Raw genomic sequence first — 5,349 nt, 5'->3', positions numbered from 1 at the left:
CGCGTCGCTGAGAGGGTTACGCCCCAATGAAAATGTTTTGGGTTTCATCTCCGTAAGAGTGGCTGAGTTTTTACGTTGGCTTGCCAAGCCTATCACAACCCTACTCCTTTACCCGGGCTTGGGACCGGCTATGTTGAGACAACATAGGCGGAGTTAATCATAAGTTCCTCTCTCATAATAATTTTCAGTAGCATCATGAATAGATTCATCCATATAACCATCACATAAAGCATTTTTTTCATGATCCAAAAGCATAGATAATTTATTACTCTTTATGGCATACATGTCATCATAATAATCATCATAAGTAGCAACTTTGTTCTCATCATAGTCAATTGAAACCTCTTCCAAAATAGTGGATGTATCACTAAATAAAGTCATGACCTGTCCAAATCCACTTTCATCAATATTGTAATAAGATTCAACACCCTCCAAAATAGTGGGATCACTACTACCTAGAGTTGACACTTTTCCAAACCCACTTTCATCATTGTAATCATCATAAATAGGAGGCATGCTATCATCATAATAATTTTTCTTATCAAAAGTAGAAGGAATCAAAGGATCATATTCATTATGCAGAGCATACCCAAGCTAAGGACAAGCATTTTTTTCAGCAAATTAATCTTCAAACATTTCATACTCATCAAACATAGCATCCCCAACCTTGTGGTTTTGCATATCATCATAATCATTCTTATCAATAGCATGAGTGGCACCAATAGTATATCAAACATTATTATCATATTCTTCCAAGCAAGTGCCAAAAAGATTTTTAATATCATAAGAGACATCATTGTCTTCCCAATCATAATCATCACAACAAGTAGTAGGCATCACAAAATCATACTCAATATCATCATCCTCCATCAACATATTTGATTCACTTTCATGAGGCACAATGGTGATAGGAGCAATATTACTTGGGAGAGTGACCTTTTTACCTCTACTTTTTCGTCTTTTCTTTTTCTTCTTCACCACCTCACATGTGGGTCTAATCATTTTTTCCTGACCATCTTGTTGAATAGATTGATTGGATAGGAAGCTCCTCGTTACCTGATTCATCATAAACACTAGGAGGGTATTGGGAAATATTTTCCCTTTGATTAGTACTCTCTTCATGCTCTATTTGTTTTCTTGTTTTCAGATAGTTGGCAACATAAGGATTCTCAATGCAATTTACCACACAAAACATATAAATTTCCTCTAGATCAAAATCAAGAATTCTATTGAGATTAAATTTTGGAACATCCTTAGTTATTCGTTTCATTTCTTCATACCCTAAAAGAAGACTAAGCTCTTTATGATGCTCAAGGGTAATCAAGTTATCACAATTTTTGGACACAATTTTATCATGAAGCGAATAGCATTGGAGCTATAAATGACCATGTTCATTGCAAAGTTCACAAGGATAGCGAAAGATATTGAATCTTTCAGCACAATCATCTAGCCTCTCTGGCAACTATTTCGTTTTTAAATATTTATGCTTCTTACAAAATCTATCTTCCCTTTTTGGTGTGTGTGTGCACTCCCAATTTACTCCACAAAAAATGACATTCTTATAGGAGACATCATTATCATGGCTAGTGCACTCATCATTAGCATTTTGGATATTCAAAGAATTCATACTAACAACATTGCAATCATGCTCATCATTCATGCCAATAATTTTATTAAATTCTTCTTCAATCAATTAAGAACAATTTTCTGAACCATCATTTTCAAGAAAGATATTATAAACATGATCAATAATATGATGCAACCTTAATTCCATTTTTTTGTAGTATTCTTTTATGTGACGCCCTCGATTCAATCGTACACTAATCATACACCCAAATGTGTACGATCAAGATCAAGGACTCACGGGAAGATATCACAACACAACTCTAGACACAAAATAAAACAACACAAGCTTTATATTACAAGCCAGGGGCCTCGAGGGCTCGAATACATAAGCTCGAATACACAAGAGTCAGCGGAAGCAACAATATCTGAGTACAGACATAAGTTAGACAAGTTTGCCTTAAGAAGGCTAGCACAAAAGCAACATCGATCGAAAAGGCAAGGCCTCCTGCCTGGGAGCCTCCTAACTACTCCTGGTCATCGACGGTCTCCGCCACATGGTAGTAGGCGCCCTCGGGGTAGTAGCAGTCGTCAAAGGTGGCATCTAGCTCCTGGACTCCGACATCTGGTTGCATCAACCGGAAAGAAGAAGAAAGGGGGAAAAGGGGGAGCAAAGCAACCATGAGTACTCATTCAAAGTACTCGCAAGCAAGGATCTACACTACATATGCAACATTATCAAAGGAAGCCTGTATATGTGGACGGGGCTGCAGAAATGCCAGAATAGAGAGAAGGCCTAGTCCTATCGAAGACTACCATCTTCTGGAAACCACCATCTTGCAGCAAAGAGGAGGAGTAGAGTAGCATAAAGTAAAGTAGTACTAGTGTTATCAACCTCGGCCATAGATCCTTTCTCGACTCCGTGCGAGAAAGAAATCCCAGAGCCCTACTATCCAGTTATCATCACAATCCAATTCTCATCACCATCCAATTCTCTTCACAAGTATCCAGTTCTAGTTGTATCGATCGGGATACAACTCCGAGCGTCCGTTACCGTAGGACAGGCTATCGATAGATGTTTTCTTCCCTGCAGGGGTGCACCAACTTACCCACCACGCTTGATTAACTCCGGCCGGACACACTTTCCTGGGTCATGCCCGGCCTCGGCCAAACAATACGCCGCAACCCGACCTAGACTTAATAGAGAGACCAGCACGCCGGACTAAACCTATGCCCCCAGGGGTCATGGGCCATCTCCCCGGGAACTCCTGCATGTTGCGTGGGCGGGCGGTGAGCAGACCTAGCTACCTCCTTAAAAAAGGTAGGAGCTTACTAGTCCAACCCGGCGCCCGCCGCTCAGTCGCTGATGTCTAATAAGCTTCGGCTGATGCATACGACGCAGAACGCCCATACTATGCCCACGTGATGGTTAGTGCTATCAGGCCAGAGGCCCCTCGAATCAAATATCCAAATCATAGTGGATTAGGAACGCGCGGTAACAAGCAGAGACTCACGAAAGATGTGACCCCGTTGCCCCGTCTCGAGGACTTGCGGCAAGGACTAAGAATGCCCGGCCACGCCTCGTATTCAGCTCTCGGGTACCCTCCAGGTCAACCCGTCTCCACATCATTCGCGGGTACCCCTCAGGGTCGACCCGCCCTTCCAAGTAACATTTGTAAAGTTCAAGTATCCGTGTGTCCAAACATCAAGGGGAAAACCCAAGGAATCACCCCCGGTAAATTCCACTCGATGTAATCATCAAGGTGAACGTAAGAGGAATCACCCCCGGGGTTCACACTTGAGGGGTTGCACGACAGAGTCGTATCGGAAGTGGTTAAAGAGGAAATCACCCTCGATGACCACGACCGAATAGCTACACTACAGGGTTAACATCAGAAGTGCTGTAGAGGTCTCACCCTCGGCAATCGATAGTATCCCAGTAGTGTCGAGCAACTAAGGGGAAAGTGAGGTGCGGTGTCGGGGCCTGGTCTTCGATCCCGTTGATCGGGTCTTCGATGATGAATTAGGGGCAACAAGGACAAGGTGTGGGGGTTACTGATGGATACCTAACCAACCTATACTAAGCAGTTTAGAATAAGACGGTAGGTATCAATAAGCAGGTACAAAAGCAGGCTATGCATCAGAATATGAGCAAACAATAACAGTAGCAAAATCTAATGCAAGCATGAGAGTATAGAATGGGCGATATCGGGATGATCAAAGGGGGGGCTTGCCTGGTTGCTCTGGCAAGGAGGGGTCGTCGTCGACGTAGTCGATCACAGGGGCGGCATCGGTCTCGGGGTCTACCGGAGAGAAGAGGGAAAAAAATATTAAATATAAAGCAAACATAGCATAACAGGACAACAGGCAGAGCTAGACGTGTTATAACGCGGTGCTACACGATACCTGCGAGGGGGGAAGTCAACCGGGAATGTTTTCCTGGTTCCGGACCTATGTCAGACAAATGACCGGAGGGGGAAGGTTCCATGTTCAGCATGCTAGAGGCATGTGACAGATGAACGGACCGCGTATTCGGATTCGTCATGTTTTTCTGAGCAACTTTCATGTAGAAAACATTTCCATCCGAGTTACGGTTTATTTTCTATGATTATTTAAAGATTAAACCAGTTTCTGGAATTATTTAAATTAACAGAAAAGGAATTATGACGTCAGCAGAGTGTCAGCATGAAATCAGCAGGTCAACAGACCCGCTGACTGGTCAAACTGACCAGTGGGTCCTACCTGTCATAGGCAGTGGACTAACAGAAGATTAAACTAACTAAAATTAGGTTAGTTAACTACTGGACCCCACCTGTCAGTGCCTCATTTATCTAACTAATTGATTTTAATTATAAAAACGTTTTAGGTAAAATAATTATGCGGTAGGGCCCGCATGTCAGCGCCACTGGGTTGCCCAGTCAGCACATTGACTGGGTCAAACCAGTCAACAGGGGTCCGCGGGCCCACTGGGGGCCACGGGTCAGTAACCTAGGTGGTGGCCCGGGGGTGGCCCACACGGCGCCAGCTCAACGGAGCTACGGGAGTAGCTCCGGCGAGCTCGTGCGTGGCGGCCGAACACCGACGAGGTCGGAAATCGCCTACGGTTCACCATTTCACGTGCCACGACTTGCGTTCGAAAGCTAGGAGGGAGCCGCGTCGAGTGGAGCTGCTAGACTGCGCCGGGGAGGCCGAAAACATCGTCGGCGTCGAGCTTGGCGGCGGTGGCTTTCGGGCGTGTGTGGAAACGACGCTAGGAGGAACGAGGAGGTGCGCTAGTGGTGGCATTGGACTCGCACAAGCTCCCGGAGCTCGATGCGAGGCTCGACCGCGCGTTACAGTGGCGAAGGCCATGACGGCGACCTCGTCGGTGGCGATGCGTGCGGGTGCTAGCGAAGCAGCGGCTATGGCGGCGGAAAAGCTCGGGAGAGGGAGGGGAAAGACGCAGTGGCTCACCAGGAGCCCTAGGGAGGTGGCAGTGTGCTCGAGGAGGTGCGAGGTGGCCGAATTCGATGACGGCGCTCATCGGAGCAGAGGAGGAAGAAGAGGCCGCAACGATGCTGCGGGGCCGTCCCGGCCCGCGTGGCTCGGCGGGGAGGATGAGGAGGTCAAGGCAGAGCCTGGGGGCACGTCGGCGAGGCGAAGGCCGGCTGGTGGCCGCGGTGGAGTGCAGTGAGCGATGACGGAGAGGCGTGGCCGAGGCGGATCTGGAGGGGAAAGGGAAGGCGATGAGGGAGAGAGGGGGCAAGTGGGCGAGTGGGGAGGGAGCCGAAGGCGTCGGGGCTGCCC

The sequence above is a fragment of the Triticum aestivum genome, chromosome 7B (genome assembly GCF_018294505.1).
Source record: "Triticum aestivum cultivar Chinese Spring chromosome 7B, IWGSC CS RefSeq v2.1, whole genome shotgun sequence".
NCBI lineage: Eukaryota > Viridiplantae > Streptophyta > Magnoliopsida > Poales > Poaceae > Triticum > Triticum aestivum.
Note: the sequence above shows the minus strand (reverse complement) of the source record.